Source organism: Mustela erminea, chromosome 3 (genome assembly GCF_009829155.1).
Source record: "Mustela erminea isolate mMusErm1 chromosome 3, mMusErm1.Pri, whole genome shotgun sequence".
NCBI classification, from domain to species: domain Eukaryota; kingdom Metazoa; phylum Chordata; class Mammalia; order Carnivora; family Mustelidae; genus Mustela; species Mustela erminea.
Genome location: NC_045616.1, coordinates 60,662,588 through 60,680,060, shown reverse-complemented (window position 1 = coordinate 60,680,060; position 17,473 = coordinate 60,662,588). Strand labels below are relative to the sequence as shown.

Sequence of the window (17,473 nt, the reverse complement as noted above, 5' to 3'; positions counted from 1 at the left end):
GTAGATAATGGAATAGATTATAACACGTACACTTTAATGGAGTCTGTCTCAAGCCATGAGAGTTCAATCATGCCATGATCAATTATTTAACCACACTGATGAAATTTAAAAGTAACTGAGCAATGCTCAGTTAACTATTCAGACAGGATAATTAAGGTTTTAAGAATGACTTGGTATACAAATTCTTGGTTATATCATGGATTACATTAAAATCATCTTGGGGTTTTATACTAATTGATTATTAGGTTTTTGAGGGGAGCAATTAATAGTGCTACTCCCCCACCTTCTTGAATTTGGAACCAATTGAAAGGTGGACACCAGAAGGTTAGATCTAAAAGTATCGCCTTTCTTACTGATAAAGCTGATTGGAGAGAAGATAGCTTCAGATTTGGGGCAGAAATTCCTTCCTACTAACTGACCCTTGACTTAGAAAGACTAAACCACCCATCACCAATCTTGCTGGACACCCATTGGGCTTCCTCAGAGCGCAGAGCAGACTGGAGTGTTTACATATATCCTGGGGACAGTCTGGCCCCTAAATTAGACAGACAAAATGTCCGAAACGAGCATGCTCAGTTCCTTCTTTTGAATAACTCCCTCTGTGGCCTGCTTGTGAGGAGTGACTAAGGTGCAGCAAGAGAGACCTGAGTTCTACTCTAGTTAAAGACCCTGGTGGAGAAGGCACTTGGGTGGCTCAGTCAGTCAAGCCTCTGCCTTCAGCTCAGGTCATGATTCCCAGGGTCTTGGAATCAAGCCCAGTGTTGGGCTCCCTGCTCAGCAGGGAGTCTGCTTCTTCCTCTCCCTCTGCCACTCATCCCAGTGTGCTCTCTCTCTCTCTTTCTAATAAATAAATGAAATCTTAAAAAAAAAAAAAAAAGATCCTGGTGGATCTGTGAGGGCCAGGTATGGAGGCCCCAACCTTACTCATACCTGTGTATGTTTCAAGGCCTTGATTTAGGGACTAACTATAAAACATCTACTCTGTTTTCAGTCTATATTTACCTGTCAACTTTTCAAACATGGTCACAGCAATCGCCTTGGGTGCACTTTCAAATGCTGCCAGATCACCTGCCCGAGAGCTAATAGCTCTGTGTGTGTGTGTGAGAGAGAGAGAGAGAGAGATGTTGGGAACAATCCCCTCTCCACCATGGCAGCTGGCCCATCTCTCCACCATCCTGTCATAAAGACTCTGAGAGTGCCCTCCTCCCTGCCAGAGCTGATGCCCAGGGCTTCCTGTGGGAAGCACTGTCTGTGAGGGAAAAGACAGGGTCCCATTCCTCTAGTCAGTCTTGTGGCAATGGCTCTGGAAGGACATACTGGAGACAGAGCCAATAAACGTCAGTGGTTTCAGACCTTCAGTCTTCACAATCACATACCAACAAATTGTTAGCACCAAACAGCAGATCTTTTTGACTTTTTGTTTCTCTGCCTGATTGTGGATATTTTGGCTCTAATACAAACAGATGCTTGCCCAGACAGAGGCACAGAGGATGTCTATTGTAGGAAATGCAGTCTCAATACACAGACTGGGTGCGACTGTGAGCCTTCATGATTTACTCCTCACAAGCTTGCATAAAGGACACATTTTGATACCAGAGAATGTTAAATCAAACAAGCATGCTTTGAAAACATAAACAAGGAGAGGAAATTTAGCTGTCTTGGCTATACTTATATTTATATACATTTTTTCTTAAAACAAACAGGAACATAAAATACCTAAACAATAAATAAGTCTAAGACTAAATGTCAACTCTGCTTTTTTTCTTATTGAGAAATTAAACAAAAAGAAAATTACAAGGAATAATCTGCCTAACACCCCGTGAGCCTACACCTAGAATGTTAACATTTTGTCATGTTTGCTTTAAAAAAGAAAAAAAAAAAAAAGGAAACAACAATGAAAACAAAGGGACAGTTTCCATGTGACAATTTGTCCCTGTCCTCAATCTCAGTCCCCTCCTCCTGGGGCTGCTGCCATCACGGTTTCAGAGCACAGTGAATCCTGCCTACAGCCATTTAAAAACAGAGTGACATATGCATGCATCAAAGAATAATTATCTAGACCTGATTTATACTTTAAAAATGTCCATGTGCGTGTTATGCTATACATATTCTGCAACTTGCTTTTTTCCTCCACTGCAGTATTTTTAGAGCTCTCTGATTATGTTCGTGTATATATATTTCTTTTAACTGTTTGGTATTTCACTATATAAAAAGTCATATTTTATTTAGCCATTTTTCTGTTAGGCATTTCAGTTACTTCAATTATTCCTCTGTTTTTCCTACTACAAACTCTCCTGCCATGAGCACTGTTTTCCACATCTCCTTGCGCAAGTTTCTCTAGGATTTGTGTCTAGGAGCAAAACTGGTTGCAAGGTGCACAGCTTTCCAACTTTCTAACACATACCAAATGGCCCTCCGACCAGCAATGTCTCCCTTTCTCCATATCCGATAGCTGATACTTTCAGACTTAAAATTTATGCCTAACTAAACATGTTAGACAGAATCTTCACTTTTTTAAAATCATTCAGTCTGCAGGAATTATCTTTCTTTTTCCATGTCAATCCAAGGGTTGCTTTAAAAAACATTTTAAAATAATACCCATTGAAAAAAGTGCACAGAAGATGCTGATGAAGACTGGACACTCCTATAGACACAGCCCACTCAAGAGACAGGACGTTCCTAGGACTTTAGAAGCCCGTGTGGGCAGCCTCCAGTTTCCATCCTCCTCTCAAAGGTAGCTGCCACCCAACAATGAGTTCTTTCTGCCTGTTTTTGAGTCAATGGAAACCACACAGCCTGTTCTTCTTTATCTCAGGCTCCGACTGATCTCATAATGTTTGTGAGATTCACCCTTGGTGTTGAGGTTCAGTCTGTTCCCAGCACTTCATTCATTTTCATTGCTGGATGTTATTCCCTTGCATGACGGTTCCACAGCCTCTTGCTTTCAGAGTTAGAACCCACAGGGAACTGATTGCTGTGTGTGAAGTGAGGCAGCACTCGAGATTCATTTTTCAAAGATGGCTACCATCTGACCAAGACTGTTGAAAAGACTATTCTTTTCTACTCATCTGCAGGGATACCTTTGTCAAACACCTGATTTCCATTTGTGGTGAGTGTCTCCGAAGCAGTACAGTTCAACAGAACTTTCTTTATTGATGGAAATGTTCTCTATCTGTGCAGTACATCGCAGGGACCACTCGTTGCACATGGCTACTGGGCTTGAGAAATGCAGCTAGTACAACTGAGGAAATTAATTTGAACTTAATTGTCACACATGACTTGTGACTACTGCATTGGATAGCTGAGCTCTAGAGTTTCTGTTCTGTCCTCCTATTTGTAGGATAAGGATATTTGTCTATCCTTATGGACAAATAAGGATATTTGTTTATACTTATGCTAATACTAAACTATCTTAATTACTATAAATTTATCATACGTTCTTCTATCTGCCAATAAAGTCCCCAAATTTGTTGTTCTTCCAGACTGATTTCATCATGATTGGCCTTTTGCATTTTCAATAAAAATTTTAGGAGTAGCTTGTTCAATTTCACAAACTAGCTAGTGGAATATCAATTATTATTATTATTATTATTATTTTTAATTTTTAAATTTATTTGACAGAGAGAGAGAGAGCACAAGTAGGCAGAAAGGTGGGCAGAGAGAAAGCAGGAAGTAGGCTCCCTGTTGAGCAGAGAGCCCGATAGGGGGCTCTATCCCAGGACCCTGAGATCACGACCTGAGCCGAAGGCAGAGGCCTCAACCCACTGAGCCACCCAGGTGCCCCCCACTTTTTAAAAATTTTTTTTATTTATTTGACAGAGAGAGAGCACAAGTAGGCAGAAAGGCGGGCAGAGAGAAAGGGGTAAGCATGGGATATCAATTATGATGGTATTGACTCCAGGGAGCAATTTGGGGGTATTGCTGTTTTAAAAACAATTCACTAGTATGGTGGATCCCTGTATCTTCTCTTGATAATAGTTTATGATTTTCTGTGGAAACGTCTTACACATCTTTCCTTATGTTTACTCCTAGTTGTATAATGTGGATTATTAGTACTATAAACAACATTTAAAAATCGATTTCATACTCTGGATGCTGTATATAAAAACATAATTGGCTTTTTTAGATATTGACCTGTTCCCTGTGACTTTGCAAAATTCATTTGTTAATTCTAACCTTTTGCTTAGAGAACCTTTGGATTATCTACACATCCTATCATGTCACCTGCAAATAATGACACTGCTTCTCCCCATCTTACACGTTTTAGTTTTCTTTTTCTTACCTTGTGACTGACACTGGACAAAACCTCTAATATAAATTTGAATAAAAGTAGTGATTGAGTTTCTATCTCATTCCTGATTTCTGGGGAAAAGCTTTTAATATTTTACGATTAAGTATGATGTCAATATAAAATTTTTATAGCTATGCATTATCAGATTAAAGAAGATCCTACTCCCAGTTCACTAAGTTTTTAAAATCATAAATGAATGTTAAATTTTACCATATACTTTTTCTGCATCTGAAAATATCGTATAATTATTCTTTTATCTTTTAACACAATGAACTATATTAATTGATTCTTAAATGCTAAACCAACCTTGCATTTATGGAATAAACCCCTTTTCATCAGGATGCTTGTCATTTTTATATATTGCTGGATTCACATTTTGTTGGGGATTGATTATATTTCCTGGATTCACATTTAGTTTAGGGTTTTTGCACTTATGCTTAAGACAAAAATTGCTCTATTAAATTTTTCTTGAAATATTATCAGGTTTTTGAGTCAAGGTTATATTGGTCCTATAAAATGAACTGGAATTGTTCCCTGAAAAGTTTGTGTAAGATGGATGCTACGCCTAGATATTTACAAGAGTTCATTTGTAAAACAATGGGGGCCTAGAGTTTTCTTTGTGGGCAGGTTACTTATTAATTTAATATCTTTAATAGACATAGAACTCTTCAGATCTTCTATTTCTCTTTTTCTTAGTTTGGTAAAGTGTATTTGGGAATTTGTTTAGTTCATAAAAATTTTCATCTCTGTATTATCTTTTTAGTGTCTGTAGTATCTGTAGTAGTACCTTCTCATTCCTGATATTAGCAGTGTGTGCTTTTCACTTTTTTCCCCATGATAAATTTTATTAAAGGTTAATTGATTTTATTAGTTTTTCAAACCAACATTTTACCTAGTAGTCCCTCTCTATAGTGTGTTTGTTTTCTATTTCGTAAATTTGCCTCTTCTCTTTATTATTTCCTTCCCTCTGTTTCCTTTTGGCTTAATTTGCTCCTCCTCCTCTTCTTCTTCTTCTTCTTTTTTAAAGATTTTATTTATTTACTTGACATACAGAGATCATAAGTAGGCAGAGAGGCAGGCAGAGAGACAGAGGAGGAAGCAGGCCTCCCGCCGAGCAGAGAGCCTGATGCGGGGCTCGATCCCAGGACCCTGGGATCATGACCTAAGCCAAAGGCAAGAGGCTTTAACCCACTGAGCCACCCCGGCCCCCTCTTCTTCTTCTTCTTCTTCTTTTTTTTTTTTTTGAGAGAGAGAGAGAGAGAGAGAGGGTGGGGGCAAAGAGTAGGAGCAAGGAGGGAGAATCTTGAGCAGGCTCCACACCCAGCATGGAGCCCAACTTGTCGCTTGCTCTCTTGACCCTGAGATCATGACCCGAGCCAAACTCAAGAGTCAGATCCTTAACTGACTGAGCCACCCAGGCACCTCTTAATTTGCTTTTCTATTTATAGTTTCCCAAGTATTTCATTTTCAGTACTTCTCTATTTCTAATATATACATTTAATAATATAAATTTTCATCCAAGCACCAGTTTATTTTTATCATGCAAGCTTTAAATATGCATCTTTGTTATTCAGACCAAAATATTCTCAAATTTTCATTGTGATTTCCTTTTTGACTCATGGATTATTCAAAAGTGTATCTCTTAATGTCCAAACATTTGAGAATTTCCTTTTATCCTTTTGTTACTAATTTCCAGTTTAATTCCATTATGAGTAGGAAATAGATCCATAGATTTTTTTAAAAATAAAATTCTAAATTTAGAATCCTGTTAGATGTACTGTATATGATTTAAATCCTTTGAAATGTGTTTCTACTTGCTTTGTGGCCCAGTATGCTGTATAATGTTCCATTCTCATGTGTGAAAAAAAGAACATGTATTCTCAAGTTGCTGGGTGTAGTGATCCATAAATATCATAGTTTGTTAATTATACTGTTTGAATATTTTACATCTGTACTCACTTTTTGGTTTGTTTGCTTGTTGTAATAGTTAATGAGAATTATGTAGAAAATTTCTTATTGTGACTGAGAATTTGTTTATTTCTCCTCCAAGTTTTGCTATCTTTTGAGACTATATTATTAAGGAATTACCCATTTGGAACCATTATTATTTCTTGGCAGATTCCTCTTTTTTATAGTTTTGAAAAGTTTTTATTTTAAATGATTTTTTAAAAATTTTTATTTACTTATTTATTTTTAAAAGATTTTATTTATTTATTTGACAGACGGAGATCACAAGTAGGCAGAGAAGCAGGCAGAGAGAGAGGAGGAAGCAGGTTCCCTGCTGAGCAGAAAGCCCGATGTGGGGCTCGATCCCAGGACCCTGAGATCATGACCTGGGCCAAAGGCAGAGGCTTAACCCATTGAGCTACCCAGATGCCCCTAAAAGTTTTTCTTTATTTCCAACAACAGCTTCCCCTTTAAGTCTACTTTGATGTACAGATTATTAGCTGTTGTCATTGTTTTTAGTGTTTGCACATTTTATTTTTCCATCCATTTCATTTGTAATACAAAAAAGTATAAAAGAGGGTAAAGGGCAAGATAGTGACTCTCAAAGATGTCCATGTTCTAGCCTCCTTGAAACCTGTGGGCTGTTACCTTAGATAGCAAAAGAAACTTTGCACATATGTCTAAAGGTAAGGACTTGCAATGTGGAGGTTATCTCTTATTTGAGTGAGCCCAACCTAACCATGATTCCATAAAAGCAGGGACGATTTCCTGACTTTGGTCAGAGGGAGATGGGTCTGAGAGGCAGTGTTGCTGACTTTGAAGATGGAAGAGGGGCCATGAACTAATGAATGTGGGTGGTCCCAGGGCCTGGAAAAGGCAAAGGAAATGGATTCTGTACTAGAACATCTGGAAGGGAATACAGCACTTCTGAAACCCTGACCTTAGCCCTATGAGACCCATATGGAACTTCGACCAACAAAACTGTCAGACAATATGTCTGTGTTCTTTTAAGCCACAAAGTTTGTGGTAATTTGTCATAGCTACAAGAGAAAACCATACACGAGGGAACTGTGGATTTGGAATCATACAAATTAATTAGGAAGACAGTACATATAAAATGGTTGAATAAATCCCATCAGGAAGAATATCATTAAGGTCAGAAAGCAAATATTATAAAAGATAACGGTAGGAAGAAGTTGATAAAGGCTGAAGCACACAGGAAGGATAGATGAAGAAAGTGGGACTAGAGGCAGGACCTGAAAGATACACATTTTTGTTATCTACCACACGAGCCCTCTTCTAGCATAAAACAATGTAGGGTACAGACTAGGTCTGACTTAGCCCTATAACCCCAAGGCCTTACCCAGTGCCCAGGTACATCAAGGACAAGCACTCAACGATGATCACTGAAACAGATCACTGAAAATTGGGCAAACAGAAGGTGAAGAAGGTACTTTTAGCTTGAAGAATGGGAGAAGCAGTCAGCGATGGAGAGCCTCTGAAGGACAGGGAGCAAAGTGCTGTCAGAGGCGGTTGGTAGGCTGTGAAATAGCCTCAGGGAGGGTAAAAAGCCAGCCTGAGAAACTGTCACTTTTCTTCACATCAACAGGGAGGAACGAGAGGAATTTAAGTGTTTTTTAAAATTAAACTTCTTTTGGGGCACCTGGGTGGCTCAGCGGGTTAAGCCTCTGCCTTTGGCTCAGGTCATGATCTCAGGGTCCTGGGATCAAGCCCTGCATCGGGCTCTCTGCTCATTGGGGAGCCTGCTTCCCCCTCTCTGCCTGCCTCTCTGCCTGCTTGTGATTTCTCTCTCTGTCAAATAAATAAATAAAAATCTTAAAAAAAATAAAATTAGACTTCTTTTTCTAAAAGCTTTATTAAGATAATTTACATAAGACACAATTCACCCCTTTAGAGTGTAAAATTCCGTGGTTTTTAGCATATTCTGAGAGTCAGGCAAACAGCTTAATGGAGACAAAAGGACACTGGATTTGCTAATCTCTGAGCAGAAACTAGGGTTCGAAGAAAAGCATTAACAAAAAAATCTTTCTCATTTCCTTCCGAGCTGAAAGATACCACTGAGATAGAGCTTTCTGGCCAGAAAGACATACACAGTCATAAGATGGACCAGTCACATGTACTGATGTTGGATATAAAAAAGGAGATGAACAAAACATTTTCAGGCTAGCAAAGGAAATCACTCTCTTACATCACAGGTAGTAAACTTCTAGAGCTCCTTATCTGAGCAACCTTGGGAAACCAGAAGGAGTTCGAGTTGGAGCTTCTAGAAATGAGATGGGTCTGTGGTTTCCAGTGGGGAATGTGTTCTCCAGAACCAGAAGAAGTACCAGAAGCACCTTAGGAATTGGTTATGTGGGACAGTGAGTCAGGGGGCAGGGTCCAGGTTCCCTGTCTTTATTTCAGTCGATGCTGGTTAACACTTAAGGAAGAATTTGTAATATTTGCTAAATACATTATACTTCTCTACATTTTTGTTTGAAAAAAGGATCTGCAGCTAAATGACAACTGGAAAGACACGAATTAGTGGTGGTGATGGATTGACCGGATGGGAAAGGGACCCAGTGGTCCCACGGGATACTTCTAATCTTCCGGGGCTCATAAAAGGCAATGTTGTTTTCTTGACTGTACAACACACCCTCCTCACTCTTCGGAAACTACTGTCCAATACAGTCTATGACTCTATTTTATAAAATACATTATTTTTCTGTGTAATTTATACATTTCTTGTATGTAAGTTAGACACACAGAAACGTACAAACAGGAAAATTTAAACTATCTCTAAATTTATTAGCTGCATGTTAACATTTTGGTGTATAACCCCTGGAGGCTTTTAGCTACACAAGGCTTAAATAAAATAAATACGTTCGCTGACTTGCAAGGAAGAGGAAAGTTCGTAGAAACAAAGTTTTCGTGGCTAGAGAAAATAAGGCAGGGAAGGAGGAGTCCTAAGCATCAGGGCAGGGGTGAAGGGGATGGTCTGGGTCTCTTCCTCTCCGGGCTATTGTTCAAATATACACTGGGTGTGGCTGGAGAATGTGGCTTGGGAAGAGTTAATGCTGTGAGCCTTCAGGAAAGTACAGCAAGGGGTGGGACTCAGGGCAAGGAGAGGGCCTGCAATCCTAGTGAGGTCCCTGCCCAGTGGTCCACAGAAGGCCACAGTGTGCGGCAGGACATAGCAAGCCCTTCTGGAGTGGGATTGCTTGGGTTCAAATCTCAGCTCCATTATTCACCGGCTATGTAAGCATCAGGGTTAGCAGATCTCCCTGGACCTACATTCCCTCATCTGTAAAATGGGGATAATATCATCTATTTCACAGGACTGTTGTGTAGCCTAAATGTGCGGATATGCGAAAATGTACATTAGCACTACATCCGTCATATAGTACATGCATAATAAATGGTTTTGATACGAGTCTGCAATCTTGGGCAACTTTCCTAATTCCCCCTGCCTCAATTTACTATATTAAAGTAATATAGTCATTGCAGGTGAGAGAAGGCATAGCCAGTGCTTAGCACAGTATCTGGTATGTTATAAGACTATCATCAACATTGTCAACATTAAAGGTAATGATGCTAATACTTAAAAGCACTCACTACATGCTTATAAAATGCTGTTAAGTGTTCCATATATATTAACTTGTTTAATCCTTGCTCTATGAAATAGGTAAAAATGGCTGGTAATGATGGTCACTGAATGGTAGCTATTATCAATATAAGATAGGTTCTTTTCTTTTATATTCTCTTTTACTGAAGACCTTACAAAGAGGAGAAAAGTAGGCAGAAGTCATTATTATACCGTGGATGGGGGGCGAAGGGAAAGATGCTCTGCACTAAAATCCAAACCAAACAAACCGCTTCTCTGGTCTGGGTCTGGAAAGGACCTATATTTGCTCCCCTACACGCATGTTCCAGAGTTTGAACAGGGTCAGGGGGAGAAAGCATTAATAGTGCAGCTTTCATTTGCTACTTGAGGCTTTCGTCCCTTTTCTGCCTGGCTGCGTGGGCTGTCCTTCATTTTTACTGAGCTCTTTCTGGTTTTGATCACATATATAATTTACATAGACCAGCCTAAAAGTTTATTTTGCCTCTAATGACCCAGTTTATTCCTTGCTGCTGGGAAGCCACCTTCACGTTTTTATGGGATATGCAGTTGTACTTCCGGCAAAACGTACTCACTTGGGCTAAGTCGGGGGAAAACCCCCAGCATTCCCAGATATTTGGTGATCAAGGTATTTTTAAATATGGAATTCCAAAAGGTATCTTTTCTAACCAACAGGCAAATGGGTTTGTTTATTACATGAGCCAAATGTGCCTGGTAATTAAAACACCAAAGCTTTATTTACTCTCGACGTTTGACTGGCTAGCCAGTCAAAAGATCCCCAAATCAAAGGGCAGTTGAAGTCACTAAGGTCCACATTGTGCCAGGCAGTGCGAGCACCCCTGCCCACAGCTGGCACGGCCTCCGCAGAGCATTTGGACTCCGTCTGGAGGCGCGCTGTGTGCACACGTGTGGGTGGGATCTCTATCTGCTCAGGGTCTGACACGTCCTGAAAACTGCAGGCTCCGGCCGCAGCCACCTCTCATCTCGCTGTGTGGCAAGGACTTACACACCCAGACGCAAATGTGTTCATTGTTGTTTTGATTCTTGTTTTGAAAGTCATTCTAGATCTAAAAATAAGTTTTTCTCTAAAAATAGTTCCCAATGAAACGCAAGCTAGAACCCCACACTGTGAGCTGATGCTTTACTGAAAACTTTGACTCAATTTTCGGAGATGGACAAAGCCCCCGCCAGCCATGGGTATGGCTCTGGCAGCCGGCAAGCTGGGATTCACAGAACGGTTTGGAATTTGCCAGCGGCGTTCCCTATACTATTACTCGCTAGTTCTGAGAAGGAACTCTGACAAACCACTGTGCATTTTAATAGCTTTTAGAATGAATAATCCATTAAGTCATTTAGCTACTCTGAGTTCCTGTTTTCTTGTGTGTAAAATGAGGAGATAAATAATGCCTACCTCACAGGACAATGGTGAGGATGGAATGAAATCCTGGGGGTGGCAAGCGTTCTTTGATTGTTAGTATAAAAATACAAGTCTCTTGAATTCCCAGAGCAGTTGCCATACGACTAGGTACATGGATAAACTAATTGACCAACTGAAAGAAATCATTCAATTTAGGTCCAACCTATGGCCCTTGATTGATGGCCACCAAAATCAAGGTATGGACAGCTGCTCAAACCTGTAACAAAGGTGAAACCAGACCAGCTGCCACCGGAACAAGATATTATTAGAAAATCATGGGGAAGACTGGGCGGGGAAATGGGAAAGTGAAAGGGTACAGAGTTTCAGTTAAGAAAGATGCATAAGGGGGCGTCTGGGTGGCTCAGTGGGTTAAAGCCTCTGTCTTTGGCTCAGGTCATGATCCCAGGGTCCTGGGATCGAGCCCTGCATCGGTCTCTCTGCTCAGCAGGGAGCCTGTTTCCTTCTCTCTCTCTGCCTGCTTCTCTGCCTACTTGTGATCTCTGTCTGTCAAATAAATAAATAAAAAAAAAAGATGCATAAGTCCTAGAATTCTACTGTAGAGCACAGTGAGCATAGTTTATATTATACTGTGTCTTTAAAAACTTGCTAAGATGGGGCGCCTGGGTGGCTCAGTGGGTTAAGCCTCTGCCTTCTGCTCAGGTCATGATCTCATGGTCCTAGGATCAAGCCCAGCATCAGGCTCTCTGCTCAGCGGGGAGCCTGCTTCCCCTGCCCCTCTCTCTGCCCACTTGTGAGCTCTGTCAAACAAATAAAATCTTTAAAAAAAAAATTAAAAACTTGCTAAGAAGGTAGATCTTGTGTTAAGTGTTCTTATCACGCCTATATACACATATATACAAAGGAAAATAATAGCAGGATGGAAGGAAACTTCTGGAGTTCGTATATGACACAGATTGTAGCAACAGCTTCAGAACTCATCAAGTTGTAAATATTAAATATCCACAGCTTTTTGGATGTCAATTACATCTTAATGAAGTGATTTCTCTCAGTGAAGGGTGTGTGGGTGACTCAGTCAGTTCAGCAGCCGATTCTTGATTTTGGCTCAGGTCATGGTCTCAGGGTCCTGAGACCAAGCCCCGAGTCAGGCTCTGTGCTTAGCACGGAGTCTGCTTTTCCCTTTCCCTCTGCTTCTTGCCCTATGCATGCACATGCACTTGCTCTCTCTCAAATAAGTAAATAAAAATCTTTAAAAAATAGTAAAGTGGTTTTAAAATGAATGAAGAAAACTGTGGGGAAAAAACATGCCAATACCACCTAAATTATGTATGCTAAACAAGATGTCTGGTTAAAATTGTGAAAACAGAGTGAAACAGATCAGGGATTCTCAATTCTGGCTGTCCACTGGGATCACCTGACCCCCTCACAGTCACCTCAGGACTTAACCACGGCCCAAGGCCCTCTGCTGGATGCCCCCACGTGGGCACAGGTGCGGAGGGAGGGGGCCTAGGGAGCTACGCCAGCACTGGGGTACGGTGGAGCTGGCTTATGGGTCACTTGCCCCTTTGCCCTCAAGGGGTACTCCCACGGTGTGCACCCCGGAGAAAGGGAACATAGAGAGGCCTGATAAGCATTAAAGTTACCCCCACCAAACTCATCGTGCCCCTTGTTTCTGGACTTAAACCTGATTGCTGCAAGTCTTCTGTTACACCCACACCACTTTAGAATCCTGTCTCCCTGGCGAAATCCTTGCAACACAAAACAGGAGTGCTGGGGAAAATATGCCAGACATAAAGCTAATCAGAAAAAGGTGAGGAGGAATATTACAGATGTTATTTATTACCTACAAGGGGAAAATCAAAATGCTCATAATTTTTATATATGCATGCCACATGACATATTTCAAATGAATCTGGGCTTATGATTTTCGGTTTACAAAGTCAGTTTCTTCAACACCTACTCATTCAGTCCATATTTGATATTTTAAAAGTCCTAATGAAAAAGGAACTTTGATGTGGCTTGCTCAGCCTAGACGGAGTTCAATTGTTAATCATTATTGAATTGTGCATGATAAGTATTCAGAGAATGTGTGTGCTTATGTCAGAGCGAACTCCAACAGTGGGTTAATGTCTGGCATCAGCCACCAGCATCAATGCAACACCGGAAACCCAAACAACAGAAAACAAGCATTCAATGAGTTCTCAGCCCCCGACTGTCCCAGGAAGTTTAGCAAATCTGTCTGAAACAGGTTGTCAGAGACATCTTCTCAGACACTGGTTCACATTGAACCCTGAATAAACGTACTATATATATTGCTGATTCATTTGCCTGTTAAACAAATATTTATTTCAGTGATCACTCTACATGCTAGATCCTAAGTCTTCAGAATGAATAAACTTGAGTCCAGAAGATAATAATAAAATAATGTCATTAAACACCACCAGTTCTAAAACAGTGGAATAAACATTTGTGGGCCGGTGAATGAAATGTATGAGGTGCCAGATGATTCCAAAGGAGATACAAACTGCATAGAAGGATCAGGAAAGCAGTGCTCCTTGAGCTGGGCTCCAAAGCACAGGAGGAACAGGACAGATAAAGTGTAACAGAGATGATCCAGGGCGTGTCTGTCTGCTTGAAATTCTCCTCTCCCTGTGATGTCTTCCTCCTTTCCAGTCTCTAAATGAGAACATGCAGGCAAAACACTTTACCTCGGTGCCTGGCACCAAGAGTGCTCAATCAGGACCAGTTCTTACTCCTACCTGAGACCGCTTTTTAGTCTCCTTTGCTTTTCTTTCTCTGTTCATCTCTTAAATGTTTTCATTCCCCCAGGTTCAATTCTTGACATTCCCCTGGGCATTCTAGGCTCCAGAATCTTATCTCCTACCCAGAGATCGCTTTGTTCTGTCCAACTGTCCATGCCTCTAACCCAGGCTGACCTGCCCAGGCCACCAAAGGGCCTGAGTCCAGGCGTCTGGCCTCACACACAGGCTGCACCTCAATCATGTTGCAATCTTGGATTTGTAGACAGGGAAATGGACATCCTTCTTCTATTTCTGGCCTTTGTCATCAAAACAGCCTCAACCTTAAGCCTCAGCTTGCCCCTCCTCTCTCGTCCCTGGACAATAGTACATATACTCTCTCTGGCTCCACCTCCTTTCCGGGGCCACCTGAGCCGCTCTGCATTTCTTCAGCCTGTGCCCAGAGGGAAGAGTAGAGGTGGCAGGCAGAGAAATCCCTAAGATGCTTCATTGAAAGCTCCTCTCCAGGGACACCTGCCTGGCTCAGTTGGTTAAGCATCTGCCTTTGGCTCAGGGGATGATCTCAGGGTCCTGGGACTGAGTCCCACATCGGGCTCTCTGCTCAGTGTGGAGTTTGCTTCTTCCTCTGCCTGCCGCTGCCCCTACTTGTGTGCACTTGTGCTCTCTCTCTCTCTCTCAAAAATAAAATAAATAAAATCTTCAAAGAAGAAAAAGAAAGCTCCACTCTCATGTAACCCACATATGGTCAAGTCCTGGACTCCCACGCTGGCTGCCTCCTCTCCGCAGCCTCCTGCTGTAGTGACAGTGATAGAAATGTATGGGATGAGAAGACAAAGAGGTAGAGTATGGATCCTTGGAGAGAACCAACCTTTGAAAGGCAAAGCAGAGAGGAGGGGCCTCCAAAGGACTGAGGAAGTGGAGTTAGACTGGAAAAATGCCTTAGAAACCACGGAAAATATTCCACGGAGGAAATGGTTACTGCCAGGGAGAAGGAAAGTCTGAGAACACAGGGAAAGAGAGCACGGGATGAGGCAAAGAGGATGTCAGCGATGACTGTGGACACAGCAACTGCGCTGGGCTTGCGACACACGGTGCCCAGAATAAACACGCACAAGGGATCCGGTAAGCTTGTAAGAACAAGGACAAGACAGAAGAGCATGTCTTTTCTCTAATCATCCCTCAATTAAAGTCATAACAGATGATCATGTCCAGTGCTGACGTCATCAAGGGCCAACTACCACCTCTATTCTGACCTGCCCCACAACAGGCTAATCCAAGGCAGAACTGTGGCTCTCCTCGTCATTCACGTGTTCGCTTTCTCTCTCTCTAAATACAAGTTTTTAAAGTAATTGGTAGAGTCCGTCAGCAAATAGCTATAAATAGGTCCTGTGTATATATGAAAAAAGGGAAACTAACCAAAAATATTCATCTTCAGCCTGTGATTAAGATGATGAGCATGAACCAGGCTGGGTCGTCTGTTCCCTGGCGGGGGATGAAAGGAGAAAGGCTCCCCCGCCCCCCAACATGGCATTTAGTGAAATCCCAACCACAAAGCCTCATGGTCCAAAATGCTTGGCTGAAGACTTCTCTCTTCCTGGGTTGTACTATTCATATTCCAGCACGCAGGAAAGACGTACCTAAGCTCTGAGCACATTTTCTGGATACGGAAGAAAAAATGCTAATTTAATACTTACTTTGGAAAGGGGGCCCTGTGATGGCTGTCAGGTGGGCCTGGCCTCTCTGGGCAGGTCGGGGATGCCGCCCTTCCTGACCCTGGGAGCTCAGGCTGGGGCGGCGGTGCCAACAATTACAGTGCAGAAAGCTAAGGCCAGTTGGCACCTTTCCAAGGACAGCCCTGCACAGCACTGCTCTTCTGGCAGCCCCAACCCCAGCCTGTTATACCAACCCTATAATCACTGAAATGAGGACCACAAGGTGCTGCCTGCCAAAGATAAAAAAGCAAACATCTGAGACCACTCTCTCCAGCCGAGCCTGGTTCTTGGCAGCAGCCCGGTTGAAACGAAGGATGTTTTCTATTTTGAGACTCTCTGGGACCCACATGAACCAGGATTCGGAACACAATCTCTTTCCAAGGAAAACTAGAAGCACATTTGAGAAGGTAAGCAAAGATGGGGTCTTTGCTCTGCAACTGATTTAGAGAGAATGAAGGGTCAAAGCGCCACCACCGAGTCCTCAGACCCACTTGAGAAAATCTGGTTCCAGAGCGCACCCGCTTCAATGCTCTGTCCAACACGCAGACACCCCAGGATTCCCAAAGCCCCAGTGTTCTCCCAAAAACACCGGCACTAACATTCACATCCATAAGCCCAAACGTGATTCCGGAAGGGTGCTGGCCGCCAGGGACCCCACACACATTCGGGAAGGGATTCACAGAAAGGGTAGCATCTGACCCTGTGCTGGCCATCCCCCTCTGGGGGGACACTTTCTCCCCATTAGTCATTTGCTCTCTATTTGAAGCCCAAAGCAGGTGGGAGGGACTTGACGCTAAGCATTGCTATCACTTCTCCCCGCCTCCAATCCCCCAACCAGTGTTAGCCCACTCACATTAAGGGACGATGTGCAGAGTTAAACCTCACTTCTGAGACCTGCATATGGAAAACCAATTAAGATACAGGGAAAAACAAGACAGAACTGAATTCTCCATCTGACTCAAGAATGTTGAGAATCGGAGAGATTGGGAAATGGAATGGAGGGGTCTCCTATCATCTCGGGGGTTCACCTACTGCACGATGATAGTCTAGGTGAACGAAACCCCGCAGAGCCAAAGCACATTCTGAAAATAGGGCTGCTTGCTTTGATGCTGTCTCCTGGCCCTAGTATAGCTTGTCACTTGGACAATTTAAAAAAGATACCCAGGGCAACGCTCTACCCCTTCTTACACCTTCTTCTTCTCCATTTCCTTCTTCTTCCTTTATGGAAAAGGAGCATTGTGAATGCAGAAGTGGGAATATTTGCACCATGACAAACCCAGAACTGGGCAGAAGAAGCAAAACAGGAAGCTGCCTACAGAGGGCCAGACAGTCACTGGCAATCTGACTCCTCACCCAGTATCTTGCCCAAAGGTCTCTCTATGGGGCTGGAATTCCCAGCAAAAGCATTCCCCCTAAACTGACTGAAGCTTTGCATTTATGAAGGTATCATGTAGGAAAACAACAAGAAGAAACCAACAAGAACGTTTTGAACACCTGCTCTGTTGAAGGAACCGTGCAAGGTGTCATGGGAATTACAGAAAAGCATTTATTAGTTTTTTTGAGGATGTGCCACGTACAATTTTAGATACAGAAAAAGTATCTTTACTTAGGAAGTTTATAATTAATTGGAAGGATAGAGGTCAGTGAAAGGCAAGACATGACAAATGCCAAAGGAGTGGCACATAACTGAAATCATTTAAGTACTAATTGAGAACAAAGCATTTGCAAGCCATTGTGCAAAGGGCTGGGGGGAGTGTCGCAGAATTG

General features: G+C 42.1%; 1 protein-coding gene across 1 annotated transcript in view; it reads right to left on the bottom strand.

Annotated features, from left to right (window-relative positions):
* ARSB (arylsulfatase B) overlaps positions 1-17,473 on the bottom strand; it is a 167,840-nt gene that overhangs the window by 3,025 nt on the left and 147,342 nt on the right. The gene's annotated exons all lie outside the window — the stretch shown is intronic.